This window comes from Triticum dicoccoides, chromosome 7A (genome assembly GCF_002162155.2).
Source record: "Triticum dicoccoides isolate Atlit2015 ecotype Zavitan chromosome 7A, WEW_v2.0, whole genome shotgun sequence".
NCBI lineage: Eukaryota > Viridiplantae > Streptophyta > Magnoliopsida > Poales > Poaceae > Triticum > Triticum dicoccoides.
Window position 1 is genome coordinate 534,066,659 of NC_041392.1, and position 20,482 is coordinate 534,087,140.

The 20,482-nt window shown below is 49.1% G+C and overlaps 1 pseudogene; it reads left to right on the forward strand.

The window, feature by feature from the left end:
* The first annotated feature begins 2,395 nt into the window (after positions 1-2,395).
* The window catches only part of LOC119333598, a 154,404-nt pseudogene continuing 136,317 nt past the window's right edge, over positions 2,396-20,482 (forward strand).

Sequence of the window (20,482 nt, forward strand, 5' to 3'; positions counted from 1 at the left end):
TTGAACTCGGATTGGGCGGGAGACAAAGTGGATAGGAAGGCAACTTCCAGAGGGTGCCAATTACTTGGTTGCTCTTTGGTGAGTTGTTCTTCTAAGAAGCAAAGTTGTGTGTCTCTCTCGTCCACCGAAGCAGAGTATGTGGCCTTCGGTAGTTGTTGTGCACAACTTCGATGGATGAGGCAGACTTTAAAGGATCATGGTGTCACTTGTGACAAAGTGCCTCTTTGGTGTGACAATGAAAGTGCCATCAAGATTTCTCTCGACCCGGTGCAACACTTCAAGACGAAGCATATTGAGATTCCGTATCACTTCATCCGGGATCACATTTGGCAAGGGGAGATCGAGCTCAACTATGTCAACACTCATGATAACCTTGCAGATATCTTCACGAAGCCCTTGGATGAAGCAAGATTTCGCGAGTTAAGGCATGAGCAAAATATCATTGATTCGACCAATGTGGATTGAACCCTTGCACACCCCACCATACTCATCTTGATGTCTTGTTTAGGCGTAGGCATGGACATAGGGGGAGTGTTGTTCTCTCAATGAACTCTTCCTCCCCCCATTATGCATAAATTGATCAACTCTTTCACATTAGCCATTTTTTATGGTACCTGTGCTTCAAAGACGAGTTTTGGTCATGGGCCTAAGGATAATTCTTCGCGGTGCCATACCAATTGACTCAAACATAGGTGGCTCCGGCCACCGCCCAGTTTTTGGAGAGGTTGTCTCTTGTGTTTGGTCCTTGTTGTCTTTTGCCTTTTTTTTCTTCGAGCTGAACTTGTTGTTGAGTTGCCTCGTGTGTTACCTATCTATTTTTTGTGTCCAGTTGCTTGAAGGTTGCATTGCAAAGGCCGTGTTCCTCTCTTTTTGCGAAACTTGCACTTTCTTGGGGGTACGGTATTGTCGTGTCAATCCACGGTACTACCGTAGGAGGTGGGTTGCTCTGTGCGTACACAGATGCATCCTAGGCACGGTACTACCACTTCCATCGCCGTAGTAATTTTTATTGCCGCTGGAAGAGCGGTACTACCGCCCAGCGAGCGGTACTTCCGCCCGGGCGGTACTACCGCAAGGACCTGCGGTACTACCGCGCCGTCACGAGCGGGGCAAGGGGAGTTCCAACTCCCCCATATACATTCATCTCTTTTCCCCACCCCGTCTCTCTCTCCTACCCAAGAACAGCGCCGGAGGACCTTGTCGGATCTCTGTCTGCGGCCGCTCTCCTCGCATTCCGACCGGTGGGATTGTTCCCCACCTCGCCCTCTTGCCATGGACTCCGGCATTTCCCCAAGTCCTTCCCTTTTTGTTCTGTTCTTGTGCTTCTAGGTCTTGGGGAGATGCATGTGTAGTTCATGTGATTTTTGGCTAAATTTATGCAAGAAGGGATTGTAGGAGAGTGCTAGTGCGGTAGGCATGCTATTTGGAGTGATACAACAGCATAGTTTGATCAACGGTAGTACCAATTTAGTTTTGCGGTTTTTTCTAGATCCGGCTCTTTTTGTGCGTGGGGATTTCAAATCTGCGCGGTACTACCGCTCCTCCGGGAGCGGTACTACCGCATGCTCGCCCATGCACTGTCCTCGTGCGGTACTACCGCTTCGTTGGAGCGGTACTACCGCCTGGTGGGCGGAAGTAAAAAATTACTTCCGCTCCAGGCACTGTAGTACAAGGCCACCCTGGCACAGTACTACCGTGGCTCAAGCGGATGTAATTTTTTACATCCATAGGCCCGTCCGCTACTACCATAGAATTGCAAACTATGTTGTTTTGTCCTTCCAAATCTCGTGTTTGCTTGTTTCATTTGGTTTTGGCCCTCGTGTTTTCAATAATCCTTCTCAGTTTTCTCGTGCTTGCGTTGTGTGTCGTAGGTGGTTTCTCCAGTTCCAATGTCCTTCGTTCGAATCCCAGCCATGACACGGGCTTGAAGCGCCCGCGCAACCAAGAGGAGGCTCCAGAGGGCTCCAATGCCCTCCAACACAGAACCAAGTCCACCGCCACCAAGACCAAGGAGCCATCAATGGGCATGGATGAGATACCTCTAGCCGAGTTTATCGCTCGCAGGAAGATCAACCCCTATGTGAAGCCCCATGAGAATTTCAGGGGGAATGATCTGTTTTGGACCAAGCAACATAATCTCATCGTCTTGGATGTGATCAAGGGCAAGCAGAACATCTACGTGGATGTGCACTGGATTTACATGGTTCATATGAGGAAGGACAGCAACAGGGCCTACTTTGGAGAGTCTCTCGACCTGATAGAGTAGTTTGGCATTGAGGATTTGCTCACGTTCCACATGGACTTTGACCCTAAGGTCGTGGCTCGGTTCTTTGCATCAGTTCACTTCCATACGGATGAGGAGCGCACCATGACATGGATGACCAATGGGTAGCCGATGACCACTAAGTGGAAGGAGTCTATGGAAATGCTCCACGTTCGTGATGAGGGGCTCAATGCACCCGTTGGTGTTCTCCCACATGCCAACCCCGAGTCGGCCAACAAGGACAAGCTTCAGCCATACCTTGTTGAGAAGAAGCTTGCCAATGACAAGAAGACATGGGTGCTGAATCCATTCCTTGGCATCATGCACCGGATCTTCCGCAACACACTCTTCCCGCGCATTGGTGACGAGGATAAGGTGCATGCTTATCTTTTGGACCTAATGCTCATCTATGAGAAGGTGTGTCTCCAACAGACGGAACCACTTGATGTCTCACATATCATGTGGTGTGAGCTGCAGTTTGTCGTGTTCAACCGTAAGGTATCCATCTATGGACCTTACCTTCATCTCTTGATCTCAAGGACTTGGGAGAAGCTTTATCCCAATGAATATTTTGTTGCCCCCAACTGGACTCGTCATGAGCCCATCAAGCTACACATCAAGAGAAAGTGGGCTAACACCACTACCCGGGCTGAGGCTGAGGCTGCTAGGATGGACATGGATGAGGATGAGCTCGAGGAGGAGGCGGATGAGGACAGTTCTGATGGATACTCTCCCCCATCTTCTGAGCCCACTTGGGCTAAGAAGCTGAAGAACAAGATGAAGGCTCTGTTCTGCATGCAGGCCAAGGGACAGTACAAGTCCCATGTTGCTCAGAAGGAGAGTCACCAACGCGACAAGAGGATCTTGAGGACGTTTGGCGAGCACGTGTCGAGCGGGTCTGAGAGGGTCATCACTCCTGAGGCTGCCTGGATGGAGAAGTAGGGCTACTGAGGGAGTCCTGGATTAGGGGGTATCAGGACAGTCGGATTATATCCTTTGGCCGGACTGTTAGACTATGAAGATACAGGATTGAAGACTTCGTCTCGTGTTCGGATGGGACTCTACTTGGCGTGGAAGGCAAGCTAGGCAATATAGATATGGATATCTCCTCCTTTGTAACCGACCTTGTGTAACCCTAACCTCTCCGGTGTCTATATAAACCGGAGGGTTTTAGTCCGTAGGACACAACAACTACAACATGCAATCATACCATAGGCTAGCTTCTAGGGTTTAGCCTCTCCGGTCTCGTGGTAGATCTACTCTTGTACTACCCATATCATCAATATTAATCAAGCAGGACATAGGGTTTTACCTCCATCAAGAGGGCCCGAACCTGGGTAAAACATTGTGTCCCTTGCCTCCTGTTACCATCCGCCTTAGACGCACAGTTCGGGACCCCCTACCCGAGATCCGCCGGTTTTGACACCGACATTGGTGCTTTCATTGAGAGTTCCTCTGTGCCGTCGCTAGAAGGAAGGATGTCTCGTCTCGTCTTTAAAGACGGTACTACTATTGGGGGAGCTTTGGCTGTTGGCCAAACTCTCCGGCTAGGCGGGTTCATTATGACTGCCTGTTCAGCCGCCGCGCCGACGATGAATTCTCGGGTCATCAAAAACAGCCACCACGTCAAATCGGCACTCGCTGAATAGATGGATCCAATGGAGCTCTCCTGCTTAAACGAGCTCTTGGATCGCATCGCCACCTCGGGAGTCGCTACGGACTATGATCGGATTGGGCTTAAACCCGATCAAAGGGAGATTAATTCTCCACCGGTCACCCATCATATTGCAGTGGTGGAGGAACAATGCGGTGACCTTTCCTCTATCCTGAGGACCAAATATGTCCGGATTCCCGAGCTCTCCGAGCCGGACGCCCGTTCGCGGGAGGACAACTTCCAATCCCTGAACTTAGAGTTAGGCAGCGGACCGGGATTAGCGGGTAACATCACGGAACCGGAACTTCCAAAATTGGAAACTCCTCGGCCCCTGGATCCCAGATCGGGTAGGGGTTTGGATTCAATTCCACCCACCCACCCAAATACAAGCGACATTTCCCATATCAGGCAAGAGCCCCAGGAAACAGTACATCATTACTGGGCCAGATTCCTCCTTGCGATGAACAAGGTTAAGGACTGTCGCGAGGAAGATGCAATCTTATTCTTCCACTATAATTGCACGGTCAAGGGAATCCTTAACGCCATAAATCGCCGTGAGATAACACGCTTCGCTAACTTAGCGTCCATAGTACGAAAGTACTGTGCAATGGAAAGTGCCTGGAAAACCGAAACAAACTTTTGGGGTAATCTGGCCCTGAACACAAACCCAGTACGAAATAAAAGGGTGCATTATCACAATACACCCGGGTTAACTACCAAAAAGCAAAAACCCTCTACGGGGCAAGGAACCGTACTGGAGGGATGGCTCAACGGACCCTGCAAAATTCATAGCACGACGGATATGATACCAACACACAGTCTTAGAGCATGTTGGATACTCCGGCAGGTGGCCAAAAGTGGTGAGGATCTTCTTATCCCACATACCACAGAGCACCATCCAGTGGATAACAATACGGTGTTAACAGTGTTCGAGACCTTTGCATCAAATAACAGGCGCAAGCGAACACTCCGCAGCATGGCCGAAATCTGCCACGTAGCAGCAACAAATCCATGAAGTGACACGGCTATTACCTTCAATGCCAGTGATGAACCCAAATTCCGAATAGCCCGAGCACCAGCCGCACTGGTCCTCGGTCCAATCGTGGACGGCTTTCGACTCACCAAAGTACTCATGGACGGCGGTAGCGGACTAAACCTCATCTATGAGGAAACCCTTCAAAAGATGGAAATAGACTGGAACCGCATCAAGCAAAGTAGCACAACCTTTAGAGGAATTATCCCCAGACAGGAAGCACGCTGTGCTGGGAAATCACACTAGATGTGGTATTCGGCACGCCGGACAATTACAGGTCCGAAGAAATTACATTCCAAGTGGCCCCGTTCAGCAGTGGCTATCACACTCTTTTAGGACGGGAGGCGTTCACAATATTCCAAGCGTACCCCATTATGTGTACATGAAGGAATCATCACTCTCGCCAGTGATCCGGACACAGCACTCCGCGCCGAAAACAAAACAACGGCATTAGCCCTCGAGGCATTATCCGAAGCCCTCGAGGCCGAGGAGTTAACCACGCTACGCTCCACAGTGGACAGGGACGATGTGATACTCGACAAGAGATCCAAATCCACCTCCTTTAAACTAGCGGATGAAATAGTCAAATTCCAAGTCCACCCAACGGACCCTACCAAAACAGCCTCCATCGGGGCACAGTTAAACCCCGCTGTGGACGCCGCACTACGAGAGTTCCTGCGTGAGAATTGGGACATATTCGCCTGGCATCCTTTAGACATGCCAGGAATCCCACGCAGGCTGGCCGAGCATAGCCTCAATATCCTAAAGGGATTCAAGCCGGTCAAGCAAGCTCTTCGGTGTTTCTCTGAACCTAAGAGACAGGCCATGGGAGAAGAACTAGCCAAGTTATTGGAGGCTGGATTCATCAGAGAAATAAAACATCCGTACTGGCTAGAAAACCTAGTGATGGTACCAAAGAAGGACAAATCCTGGCGCCTTTGCGTCGATTTCAAAGACCTCAATAAAGCTTGCCCAAAGGATCCCTTCCCCCTCCCACGCATCGATCAAATCATTGATGCTACCGCAAGACACGGGTCATTGTGTTTCCTCAACACATACTCCGGTTACCACCAAATCAAGATGGCGGAGTCCGACCAAGCCGCAACAGCATTCATCACACCATACGGTCCCTTCTGTTTCAACACAATGCCTTTTGGGCTCAAAAATGCCGGCATAACATATCAGCGCATGATTCAGACATGCCTGGAGAAACAAATTGGCAAAACAGTAGAGGCATACGTAGATGATGTGGTCGTCAAAACCAAACACGTCGACTCTTTGATAGACGACTTGAGGCTCACATTCGACAACCTCCGAACATATGCCATCAAGCTCAATCTGGAAAAATGCATTTTCGGCGTACCAGCCAGAAAGCTCCTGGGATTTATTGTCTCCAGTAGAGGTATCGAAGCTAATCCGGCCAAAATCTGAGCGTTGTCACAGTTGGCTACCCCAACAGACCTCAAACAAATCCAGAAGCTAACTGGATGTGTGGCGGCTCTAAGCCGCTTTATCTCCCGCTTGGGAGAAAAGGCTTTACCCCTTTATCGCCTCCTTCGGCGCACCGAACACTTCGAGTGGATGGACGCCGCCACAACCGGATTGGAAGAAATAAATGCCATTCTGGCAACCAACCCGATCCTGGCCGCACCATCGGCGAACCAATGATGTTGTACATTGCGGCAACTCGTTAAGTTGTAAGCGCGGTGCTCGTTGTCGAACGGGAAGCGGAGACACATATTCCCTCTTCAAAAGCAGGTATACTATGTATCCACTGTCCTCACTCCATGCAAATCACGGTACCCGCATTACCAAAAAATAGCATATGCGGTATTCATGGCATCGCGGAAACTGCGACACTACTTTCAAGAGTGTTCGATTACAGTAGCCTCAGAAGTGTCATTTAATGATATTATCAACAACCGCGACACTACGGGCCGGATTGCCAAATGGGCCATTGAGCTCCTCCCATTCGACATCACATACAAACCTCGCAGAGCCATTAAATCGCAAGTACTGGCCGACTTCGTCGCCGAATAGACGAAGGCCGAACAGAGTACGGCGCATACTCCAATTGGATCATGCACTTTGACGGTTCTAAAATGCTGGCCGGTCTAGGGGCTGGCGTCGTCCTGAGGTCCCCAACCAGAGATACCATTCGGTACATACTGCAAATATTGTATACATATTCCAATAATGCAGCCGAATACGAAGCTCTGTTGCATGGTCTTCGGATGGCAGTCACCATGGGCATTCAATGCCTGGAGGTGCGTGGGGATTCAAACCTTGCAATATCCCAAATAAATGGAGATTTCGATGCCAAGGATCCGAAAATGGCGGCCTATCGAAATGCCATCCTAAAAATGTCAGCTCGGTTCGAGGGACTCGAATTTCACCATGTGGCTCGGGAAAACAATCAGGCGGCGGATATCCTCGCCCGCATCGGCACAAAACGCGACGCGGTCCCCCCCAACAATCAGGTAGCATGGGAAGGGGACACCGGTAACAACAGTCTGGACCCGGCCAAAATACCCGATTATGAACTCTCTGACACAATCGGAGGCTCCGCCACCGAAATAACACCTTCAGCCCATGAAATAATGGCCATTATTGCCTCGTGGACAGAACCATTCCTGGCCTACCTAACTAGACAGGAACTTCCGGAGGACCAAAATGAGGCACGCTACATAGTGCGGCGATCCAAGGCCTACAGGGTCCATGAGGGAGAGTTATACAAGAAAAGCACTACCGGAGTCCTTCAAAGGTGCATCTCCGAAGAGGAAGGGCGGAATCTTTTGGCAGAAATTCACGCCGGACTCGGCGGTCATCACGCCGCAGCCCGGGCTCTTGTAAGCAAGGCCTTCCGTACAGGATTCTATTGGCCAATGGCCCGGGCAGATGCACAGGACTTGTTCCAACGTTGCGCCGGTTGCCAGCTCTTTGCAAACCAAAGCCACATGCCACCCACCGCCCTCCAAACAATCCCCATTACATGGCCCTTTGCGGTCTGGGGGCTTGACATGGTTGGACCCCTTAAAGGGGGAACCCACAAGAAAAAATACTTATTAGTCATGGTGGATAAATTCACCAAATGGATAGAGGCCAAACCGGTTAAAACAGCCGAATCCGGACCGGTGATAGATTTCATATCTTGGGTTGTACACCGTTACGGCGTCCCCCACAGCATCATCACTGATAACGGCACAAACTTCACGGCCGACGAGGTAAAACTCTGGTGCAGCAAAATGGGCATCAAGCTCGATTATGCTTCAGTCTATCACCCACAAACCAACAGTCAAGTCGAACAAGCAAACGGTCTTATAATGAGCGGCATTAAACCCGGATTAGTGCGTTCCTTAATGGAGTCTGACACACACTGGGTAGAGGAGCTCGACTCCGTACTCTGGGTGCTGCGAACCACGCCGAATCGTAGTACCGGATATACACCGTTTTTATGGTGTATGGCGCAGAGGCAGTCTTGCCCTGTGACATAATTCATGACTCACCTTGAGTGCGCATGTACAAAGAAAGATAAGCTAAGCTCGATCGGCAGGACAGTCTAGACACCTTGGAGGCGGAGCACGATGTAGCCAAAGCCCATTCCGCATTTTATCAGCAACAGGCTCGCAGATACCAAAGCAGAGAAGTACGGGACAAAACTTATAACGTTGGCGAACTAGTTCTACGCCTGCCGGATAAGAAAAAGAACAAGCTCGAGCCCAAATGGGAAGGTCCCTTCATTATTGACCAAGTTCTGACCGGTGGAGCGTACCGACTGCGGGACGCATCGACTAGTCGACTCGAGCCGAACCCATGGAACTCGACCAGGCTCCGAAGATTCTATGCCTAGCACCGGACTCTATGTTAGTCCCCTCCCTTTGTCCATTTTCTGCATATACATCATCTATCTTGTTTCCCTTTCTTTCTTTCTCTTACTATTTCTCTAGGCCTTCAAGGGTCACCTCGTGCCTCACTTGTACATCACAGATGCGCTAGCCGCACTCTCCATACCTGGGGGCTTCTTTCACAGAAGCTTAAATTATTTACCTGGGCCTCACGCCCAACACATGTGTTATACTTCCACATGTACCTTTTTTCACCATTATATGCATCGATATGTCTTAAGTTTTGGCCAAGCTGGGTTGCCTGGCTCTTGTATTTATGCCCTACGTTCCCGTTAATTCGGCTAGGGCATAAGGGGAGCACCTCCGTGATTGTTACTGCCGGGTCAGCCGGATGTGTACCTTAGACTGGGTGAAGCTGAAAGCTAGCGTTCTTAAGGGAATATTCGGTCGGTGAACAAAAGATGATTTTTATTTATTGCCCATATCTGCCCCCAGATGTTTTTTCTGCGTTTCTTATCGCAGTCCGGACATGCACTTTAGGGCATGCTTACCCAGGGAAAGGAACCCTTAACGGAACTATTCTCCCTGGAAGATGTTTCTTACTACCCATGTAATATAACATAACTAGTTGGGCACTTGTCTGATAAAGCACTAATGACCCCTATGCCTGGTCTCCACGCATACCCCAGTTCTTATATAACTGAGTGGGTATTCGGATTCACTCCGGACTATCGGGCCCGAAGGTTGAAGCGAAAAGGTCCGCAACGACAAATGATCTACAATCCGGCTAGAAGGCATTATACATGTCACTGTAATTACATAGTCATGTAGACTGACTAAACTCCTCCTCTATACCATCCAACGGGTGGTCTAGCTTACAATCATGTTGGGAATACTTTGCGGCTAATTCTACTTGCCCATAAACCAAGCTAACGGGGATCTCTTTTCCGTCGGGCCCCACAGGTCCGACCTCGGCCATGTGATTTGGGTTTGCCTTGGTATACCGAGTCTTCACCATGGCCCAGGCCTCTCTGGCACCCTGTTGGCAGGACGATATCTTCCATAATCGGAGGCACCGCCGTGCTCCCTTGAGCTTCTCCGTAAGCTCAGCAACGCCCTCTGGCAGGGAGACAGATGGCCACAAGGCCTGGGCAACACCTTGCATCACCTGCTGAACTTGTTCGTGCAGATGTGATAGCTCGGATAGAAGATCACCCGCAGACCCGGGCATTTCCTCCGCGGGACGACCCGTCAGCATACCTACAGACATAACACTCTTAGTCGGCTTCTTCGCCGAATTCCTTTAAAAGGATTCGTTCAAGCACTTACTGAAAATGCCGCGCCGAAGCCGCTTATTCTCCTTCTCGGAGTCGGCAAGCTAGCCCCGAACGTCTTTTAGTTCCACGCTCAACTTTTGGCATCTTGGAGATTGTTTTTCTCCCGCCTAACCTCAGTCAGCACGCGTTTGCCAGCCTCTAGCTGTCGCATAACATGCTGGTACTCCGGATTTTCTCCGGATTCATCTGCAACATCTGTCGTTAGATCTGCAGCCATGCCGCACATTATATGGTAACCATTCCTCTTCAAAATAAATGTTACCAGCAGGTGACTTTTTCGGTTCCTGCAATGCGGCCACAGTAGCCCGCAGTTGGGTCTTGCATTCCTCTAGCTCCTGTGTTAGCCTAGTATTCTTCTCTGTAAGAACCTGCACAAATAAGATGATCCTTAAATCAGTTCTGCTAACTATTTCAAGTCTCAGGGGCTACTAATGCATATGAATCGTCAGATTCACTTACCCGTACATCCTTTACATATTGATCCATGGCTCTGGCTAGGCCATCTTGAGCAGCACGGAGGTACGCCTCTCCGGAATTGAAGGCATCAAATGCCTCTGGTGAGAAACAAGCGTCCCGGAGTACGGCCGACGGCGCCTATGGTTCATGGCGCTTTCCACTTCTGAGTTAGTAGAGGATAACCTATTTGCATCCTCTGTAGAGGGATTATCCGGCGCCTGCCCCATATCGGCTTCCGCCTCTATGTCCGGTCCTGGCGCCCGGCTGGTGGAAGCATGATTAGTAACATCGCTGGACATATTCCGGCGAGCGTTTTTTCTATTAAAGAAACGCTGGCGTCATTATATTTCAAGAGAGACGACAACCACGGGGTGCGGTTTGTTATACCTTTGCGCTGGCGTCTCAATCCTGACCGCCTTCCTTTTTGGCCCACCCGGCCTCGGTGCCTCCTGTTGGCGTGTTGCCATGGGCTCGGCAGGGCGTCCCGAATGCCTTCCTTGTAAAATTCCATGTGTATATGGTGGGTGAAGTGTCTAAAAGGGGATCCTAGTTTTGGAGTTGGTATTTTTTGGTTTTTTACGTGCAATGCAGGGAGCAGTCATGACAGTCGGCCGTAATGGCCACCATGGCATCATCGCAGCTTAACTAATAGAACTGCCGGTCTATCAGCTCCACGGATATGACAGAATTTTCTTCGAGTCCGGAGTCGAGGGCCCGGTCAGGGTCCTCTGGTTGTGGAGAAGGGCTGCTGACCTCCTTTATGGCCTTTCGCAGTTCCTGCCGCAAAGTGGCAAGGTAAATACTTACGACAACGAATGCGGGAAAAATGGGAGCAGGGAGATATGACTTACCCAGCTTGGAGGATTGTACATGGAGAATCCATCCCGTGGTTTGATGCGGGTGAACTCCTCCTCCTCACCCTTGAACAGTTCAGGAAGAATCTTCGCTAGAGCGGTAGCATTGTCCGGACCCTTACGCCCGCAGCGGGTGGCGTCATCCGCCCCGTTATAACACCACAAGGGGTGCCCATGATATTGAAGTGGCTGCACTCCCCGCATTATGCCAATGGACATAACTTCAATTATTGTCAATCCTGATTGAGCCAGTGCTTTGATCCGGTTCATCATATAGAGGACCTCTCCGTTCTCCTCCGCTTGAGGGCTCTATGGGCGCCAACTTTGGCGCTTCTTCAGAGGAGCATTGTTGAACTCAGGTAGACCCCGCCGAACAGGGTCCGGAAGGGGGACGTCCTCCATATAAAACCATTTCGAAGGCCAATCTTCGAACGGCTTCTTCGGGGTACCGGACAGGTATCCAGTGTCGGTGATGCACCATATTTTGGCTCCGCCCACTTGATAAAGTGATTCCCTCTGTGTGCGAGGGACAAGGCAGAATAGCCTTTTCCACAGCTCGAAGTGAGCCTCGTAGCCCAGGAACAACTCGCAAAGAGCAACATAGCCGGCGATATGTAGAATGGAGGCAGGGGTAAGATTGTGTAATTGGAGGCCGTAGAACTCCAGGAGCCCACGGAGGAACAAGTGAATTGGAAACCCGAGTCCCCATAGTAAATAAGGAACAAGGCAGACCCGTTCTCCCATGGAGGGACAAGGAAGGCTCTCCGCTTGTGCCCCGCAATTGTAGGTGGCGAGCCCGGCTCGAACGGGCACCATATACGCCAGAGGGAGAAATCCCTTAGTCTGCAGCTCGACTAATCGGCTGTGCGGGACTGAACACCTCTCCCAATCACCAGGCTTAGGGCTACGGGGGCGGGAGGAGGAGCTGCGGAGGTCGGCCATGCTGGAATGGATCTTTTCGAAGCACGCTCTGATGAATTCTCGCTGGGGGCGAATGTAAAAACGCCCTGGCGCCTCATATTCATTCGATGCGTGGGAGATAGCCCTTATTGGGCATAGAAGCCAAGAGGTTCAACATTTATGGAGCCGGGCACTGCTTATGAACACTTGAAAGTTGGAGAAGAACCCGCCTTGCAATGCCGAAGACAACACTGCGCGCCAGACTCATCGTCATTGAAGCCTGGTTCGGGGGCTACTGAGGGAGTCCTGGATTAGGGGGTATTCGGACAGTCGGATTATATCCTTTGGCCGGACTGTTAGACTATGAAGATACATGATTGAAGACTTCGTCTCGTGTCCGGATGGGACTCTACTTGGCGTGGAAGGCAAGCTAGGCAATATGGATATGGATATCTCCTCCTTTGTAACCGACCTTGTGTAACCCTAACCTCTCCGGTGTCTATATAAACCGGAGGGTTTTAGTCCGTAGCACACAACAACTACAACATACAATCATACCATAGGCTAGCTTCTAGGGTTTAGCCTCTCCAATCTCGTGGTAGATCTACTCTTGTACTACCCATATCATCAACATTAATCAAGCAGGACGTAGGGTTTTACCTCCATCAAGAGGGCCCGAACCTGGGTAAAACATTGTGTCCCCTGCCTCCTGTTACCATCTGCCTTAGACGCACAGTTCGGGACCCCCTACCCGAGATCCGCCGGTTTTGACACCGACAGCTACCAATGGACTGAGTCAGAGGAGTAGACCATTCCCGCTGCCGAGATCGACGAGGAGCGTGATGAGTGATCACAGCAGTTGAGCTACCACATGTGTCGTAGGTGCCCTCTCTACCTTTTTGGTGTCTCGATGAAAAAGGGGGGAGTGTGGCACCCCGGCTCAGAGCGACCGGTTTACCCTGGATTGCCAGCCCAGAGACCATGTCTTCTGGCAACACACAACATATTGGTAAAGAAAACAACCGCTTTATTGATGCTAGCGGAACAGAGTTCATATTACAACAGTGGTCGAGGCCCAGCGGCACACTCGGTGCTGCTGAACAATATGTACATTATTTAGTGAACATAAAGGGGCCTCGATCCGAACAACTACGTGGCAGCGGAATAACGTCGTAGCGGAAGCTCCATATCACAGGGACACCGATGTGGACATGATCTAGACTCGAACAGCGCTCCTTTCCAACGAGACTTTCCTGAAATCGGGCATGACACACCAGGTCAGTACATTGAATGTACTTGCAAGCTCACAACAAGCATAATCATAATGACAAACAATATCATGATATTTAACAAATTATTAATAATGCAACACTATATGCCAACATGATGTGATCATACATCGAACGTCCCTCAGGACAACTTACCAACCGTGATCATTCTTAGATCACAAGCACACCACCAACGTGGTAAACCACACCACCAACGTGGTAAAACACACCACCATCGTGGTCTTTTACAAAATGACTCGTGATCCTTACGGCGATCACCACCACGACCAATATCTAATCCCAATTTCCTCGATGGCCTTTCTGCCATCGTCAACAATGCAAAGTTTACGGCTTAGTGTGCAATTTTTATTAATCGTTGACTCATGGTGGGACCTACTACGAGGTGTCCGTGACCATGGACGCGGCTATCGATAGATTATACACTCTGCAGAGGAAGCACACTGTACCCATTCCACGGAACCCATGGCCTCGCCAACGGCATTCCGACAAAACCCCTCCATTCCCACAACACTCTCCCAGCCACTCCGACCCAAATCCCCAACGGGCTGGTCCTGGGTGGCCCCGTGTCTACCAAACACACCCCGACCACCGTCGTGGCCAACTCCCACTCAGGGACACTCCCACTTGGGGACTCGGTACCATAATCTCATCAACGAGCACACAAGGTTATGCCTGCCTGCCGGGCTAGGGCAAACACAACATAACCTTCCCTAGATGGAGGCACCGACCAGAGGCCGTGTCAATGGATCGAATCAAGGCCTTCCCATAAAGGCAAATGTGGTTGCACTAGAAACAAACTTGATTCAGCGGCACCATGACCTAGTCAACAGTGTATTCTAGTTGAGTTATATTTAGGTTCAATTGTTAACAATGACCGGTGTCATAGCATGCCATGAAATGCAAAACAACACATGCATCATATACTACATGACAGATGTCATCCACATTCACACCAAGCATAAACGTCAACAACTCAGAATACTTTACTTGCTCAAACTGACTCTTACTAGTCAAAAATATTTTTGTCACAAGTTTTCATAAATTTTCTTACGCAAGAAAGTAACTCCGATAAATTTCTTATATGTTTGACAAAAGATTTTACTATCAATAACTCTTAATTTCTTTATCACTAAGTTGGGTTCAATCCTTCTGTAAAACAAGTAATATGCTTTAACAAGTACTTAACAGAACATTTTCTCACAAATTTTTACCAATTTAGGAAGGCAAAAACATAGCTAAATAATTACTAACATGCATAACAAAATTATTTCTAACATCACCTGAAAAAAAAAATCTTAACTTGCCTTACCCACTTAAACTAGTTTCAACTATTCTGTAAATCAAGCATAATAACTAACCAACATTTAACAGAATACAAATAACTCAATAATTATTTAAATGCATGGATTAATCAATTCATTCAAGTAAGAAAATCACAAATATTACAACGGCATCATGAAAATGTTGATGTGGCTTGCCTTAGTGCAGATGAGGTTCACAAGCCTCCTGGTGATCCTCAAGACAAGCCTCACCTTCTGAAAATAATTTTAAACACAAAAAGAAAATTTCAAGGACACTTCTGAAATTCACTAGAAATTCTAAACAGCTCAGAAAATCTCATCTTTAGTGAGCTGTTACATTTTCTTTCAAAGAACACAATGCAAAAAGAATCAATTCATTTGGACTTATGGTTAAAAATTTATAACTGTTTGAAGTGTTCTATAAATTCAAATGAATTTGAATAAAAAGAAAAAGACTGGGGGGGTGACGTCGAAGGCGTAAAGCCCAGGGGCGCCACCACTCGTACCGCTTCGCGCGCGTACTGAGTGGCTGACTAGCGGGCCCCGCTAGTCAGGTGGGGGAAGAGGGGGAGAGAAACAGAGATGGCTGCGGCTTCGCGGGAGCTCTCGCCGGCGACGAGGGCTCTTTGGCCAAAATGAGAGGGAGGGATGGCAAGAGGAGGTCGAGGCGCACCTGCCCGTACCCGTAGCATGGCTAGGGGTGGTCGGACGGCGTCGGAATCTAGCTCGCAAGCGGAGGCAGAACAAGGAGGTCATCGAAGTTGAGGAAGACGGCGAGAAGAGGCCATCCAGGGGCTCCAAGCGGGCGGGACGGCCTCACCGGAGAGAGGCGGAGGCCCTGGAGAGGTCGCCCAGGCCTAGGAGGGGCTGGAGCTGCTGTGGCGACTAGAGGGGATCACCGGCGAGCTCGAGCTCGGGGTCGGCGGCCCGAGGCCTGCCCGGCTGGGCTACGACTTCCTACTTGATCGTGGAGTGTGTGTGAGTGATGGAGGATGCTCAAGGAGGTTGGGGAGGGGCTCTATATATAGGCGAGCGGCAAGGGTGCTTCGGGCTCCGCCGGTGGACACCTGTCCACGGCGCCTGGCGACGAGCGGCGTCAGTGAGAGGGGGAGAAGGCGACGAAGGTCACGCGGCCACTGTGGGCGAGCGGAGACGAGCACAGGATCAAGGGGGTGACGACGAGCACAGTGCGCTCCGCACTGTTGGCTGGCCGGACTTTGCCCATGCTCGCTGCGGCGAGCTCCGGCATCGGCACGTGCTAGGGCGGAGTTAAGGGTGTTGAGATGATGATTTTGGCGAGTTTTCGCAAGATTGGGCAGGCAGGGAAGCGAGCATGCGAGCAACAGAGGCTCGAGCACGTCGCAGAGCGCTTTGGCTGCATGCCAGCATGCCTGGACGAACGCGATCCCCGTGTGAACTATGACATCAGGTTGATCTAAGCGTAAACTCGATGTTTGGCATGTTGTTCGTGGTAGTATAATGTGTTAGCATGATTTGGTTTGGCTCCAGATGCAGTAGAGAAGATTTTACAAGTCTGGTAAGTTTCTGGACATTAACTTTGTGATGTTACTGTGGACAAATGGTTGGGAGTTTGGAGCTGTGCTTTGGAGGCTAGCTTAGAGTTAGTAACGTAACTATGCACAAGAAAGATCAGGTCAAAAGTAGCAAGTAAAATGGTAGTTGTTATAGAAACCACCATTTCTGTCCAGAACAGAAAAGATTTTCTGTAGCAAAAATAATCCAAAAGTGATGAAATATTTTTGCTCAGAGAGGTGCCCTAGGGTCCCTAGAATATTTGTGAATTATCTTAGAATTTTCTGAGCCATAAAATTAGGGTTGCTTTGGAGCAAACAGATTTTCCTAAGGGTTTTTGAGAGGAAATGAAAAATATTCCAAAGATTATTTTGAGGTGGATCGGAAGTGGAATGAGGGTTTGGGAGAGAAATGAAGCACTTGGGTGAAAGCCAAGGATGCCCAAGTGTTTAAGTCCAAATGAAAAGACTCAAGAACTCCAAGTTAAAAAAATTCAAATGAAAAATCAAACAAATAAGAGAGGGCAAAAACCAGGCTGTCACAAACCTCCCCCACTTAGAATGAATCTCGTCCTCGAGATTCGGTTGCTTGGCAAAACCACTCTGGATACTGACCCTTAAGGAATTTTTCCTGCTCCCAAGTTGCTTCTGACTCTGTGTGATGCTCCCACTAAACCTTGTAAAATTTTCTGACTTTGCTGCGAGTGACCCTTTCCACTTGATCCAAAATTTTGAACGGTCTTTCTTCATAAGTTAAATCTTTTTCCAATTCTATCTCAGCCATTGCAGTCCTTTTCTCAGGCGGGGATATGCATCGTCTCAATTACGAAACATGGAATACGTTGTGTATGTCTGCCAATTCCGGGGGTAGTTCTAGTTGATATGCAACCGTACCCACTCAAGACATAATCGGGAATGGACCAATGAATCTGGGTGCCAGCTTTCCACGAGTCTGAAATCTCTTAACTCCTTTCATAGGAGTGACTCGGAGGTACACGTGTTCCTCGGGTTCAAAACTAACCTGCCGATGCTTTGCATCATAATGACTCTTCTGATGGGATTTGGCCAATTGCAGTAGGTCTCTGATTTCCCTGACTTGTCTCTCAGCTTCCATCATGAGATCTGTTCCGAAGATATGGCTATCTCCAGCTTGAGACCAATTTAGAGGAGTGCGGCACTTACGACCATATAGAGCTTCATATGGCGACATCTTGAGACTGGTCTGAAAACTGTTGTTATACGAGAACTCGGCGTATGGCAAGCAATCTTCCCATTTAGCTCTGTTGGCTAGCGCACAGGCTCGCAACATATCTTCGAGTAATTGATTTACTCTCTCTGTATGACCATCCGTCTGAGGGTGATAAGCAGTATTATATTTTAGTGATGTCCCCAAGGCCTGATGGAGACGGGACCAGAAAGCGGAGGTAAACAAAGAACCTCGGTCAGAAGTGATAGTCCGGGGTACTCCATGTAGACTGACGATTCTGGATACATACAGTTGTGCAAGTTCATCTGCTCTGTATCTGGTGCTGATCGGGATGAAGTGAGCAACCTTGGTGAGAGTGTCCACTATAACACAGATTGCGTCATTGCCTCGCTGAGTCCTAGGCAATCCGGTGATGAAATCCATGCAAACATCATCCCATTTCCATTATGAAACTGGCAGTGGTTGGAGAAGTCCGGCTGGCTTCTGATGATCTGCTTTCACCTTGTTGCACATGTCGCAACAGGCTACAAAATAGGCAATGTCTTTCTTCATCCCATCCCACCAGAATATTTCTTTAAGGTCTTCATACATTTTTGTACCTCCCGGGTGAATGGAATACGAGGACTCGTGTGCTTCTGACAAGATTTTCTTCTTCAAGTCTGGTTGATTTGGTACACAAATTCGTCCACGAAATTGGAGGGTACCGAATTTGTCCTTGAAGAAATCTGGGGGCTGCCTTGCTATCTGGCCCTTGGCATGTTTTTGTAGCTCGGCGTCACCTGGCTGGTCGTTGCGGATTTCCATTTCAAGTGTGGGGGTAACTTCCAAAATATTAGCGAGGCCAGCATCCATGATGACCAAGTTGAGCTGAGCAATCTCTTCTTGAAGTTTGGTAGGCAATGATGTTAACATGACATTTAAGCTGACGGGCTTTCGACTGAGCGCATCGGCAACGATGTTGGCCTTGCCGGGATGGTAATTTATTCCAAGGTCATAATCCTTGACCAACTCTAACCATCTTCGCTGACAGAGATTTAAGTCTGGCTGAGTGAAGATGTACTTGAGGCTTTTGTGGTCGGTAAAAATTTGGCACCTTTTTCCAATGAGATAGTGTCTCCAAATTTTTAATGCATGAACCACTGCAGCTAATTCCAAATCATGAGTAGGATAATTTCCCTCATGTGGTCGTAACTGTCGGGAGGCATATGCTACTACCTTGTCGTCTTGCATCAGCATGCAACCAATACCTTGTCTGGAGGCATCACAGTACACATCAAAGTTGTGATAAATGTCTGGAAGAGTTAATACAAGTGCGGTTGTTAGACGTGTCTTTAGCTTATTAAAACTCTTCTCACAGTCCTCGGTCCACTTAAACTTTGTATCCTTTTTGAGCAGCTCCATCATGGGTTTAGCAATCTTGGAAAACCCTTCAATAAAGCGGAGATAGTACCCAGCTAATCCGAGGAAACTCTGGATCTGTGTTACAGTCGTGGGTGGTACCCAATCGAGCACATCCTTTACTTTGCGTGGGTCCACGGCTATACCTTCGGCGGATAATATATGTCCGACAAACCCAACTTGCTTGAGCCAAAATTCGCACTTACTGAACTTGGTGACGGTGACCTGGACTAGGGGGTACTCACCACGTCATCTCCCGATCTGTTAGATTGTGCCGAGGACCCCCGTGGTTGTATACTCATGGGTCAGTTCGGACAGTTGCCGCATACATGGAAGATTCCACAAGACTTGGTGATCAAGACAAGGACTCCTCCCCACCGGCGTATTCGGCTAGGACTCTTGTTATCCTAGGCCTCTGGTACATTATATAAACCAAGGCCATGCTAGTCGATAGACAACATACAATCATACCATAGGCTAGCTTCGAGGGTTTAGCCTCTCCGATCTCGTGGTAGATCAACTCATGTAATACTCATATCATCAAGAATAAATCAAGCAGGACGTAGGGTTTTACCTCCATCAAGAGGGCCCGAACCTGGGTAAAACATCGTGTCCCCTGCCTCCTGTTACCATCCGCCTTAGACACAGAGTTCGGGACCCCCTACCTGAGATCCGCCGGTTTTGACACTGACATTGGTGCTTTCATTGAGAGTTCCGCTGTGTGTTCGGCAAAAGGTTGATGGCTCGCCTGCAGATTAACTGCAATTTCGGCATCTTCGTCACCACCTCGACTGGTCACCTTGGTTCGACCAAGGACTGCGCCCTACCTCCGATCGTCATGTTCGGATGAGGGCCTTTATAAACATCAACTCCGATCTCTATCAAGATCATGGAGGAATCATCCAGGGAGCCCGGGGCTCAACGTCAACATTGCCCTCGGGCGACCGTGCTCTTTTTCTGGACAGCAAACTTGTGTCCGCCGCCACCGCCTCCTCAAGTGCCTTTTTAACAATTGCTTCAGTGGAATTGTGCGGAATTGATTCTACAACATCCCTAGAAAATTTCATCGAGTTCCGATGGAGGAATCTCTGGCAATCCACGATATACCGGAGCCCTGTCAAATCTGGACGGGAATCTGGACGAGTTTAGGGCATGGTGTCCAACTTCTATCTCGGACGTCCTTTGGAAAATCCAACCGTTGATCGGCTGCGGAATTCCTATATCTACCACCTCTCAAAATTTCAGCTCGATCCGACCGTCCAAACTCCCGGAACCTTCCGATTAGTGCATCACTTTTCGGATCTGTTTTTTGCGCGAAAATGAATCTGACCCGAGTTCGTCTTTTTTATGAACGGGATTTCGAACATCCCTTTGGAGGAAGCTTTGTATGAGGTATTGTGTTTTGTTCCCGAA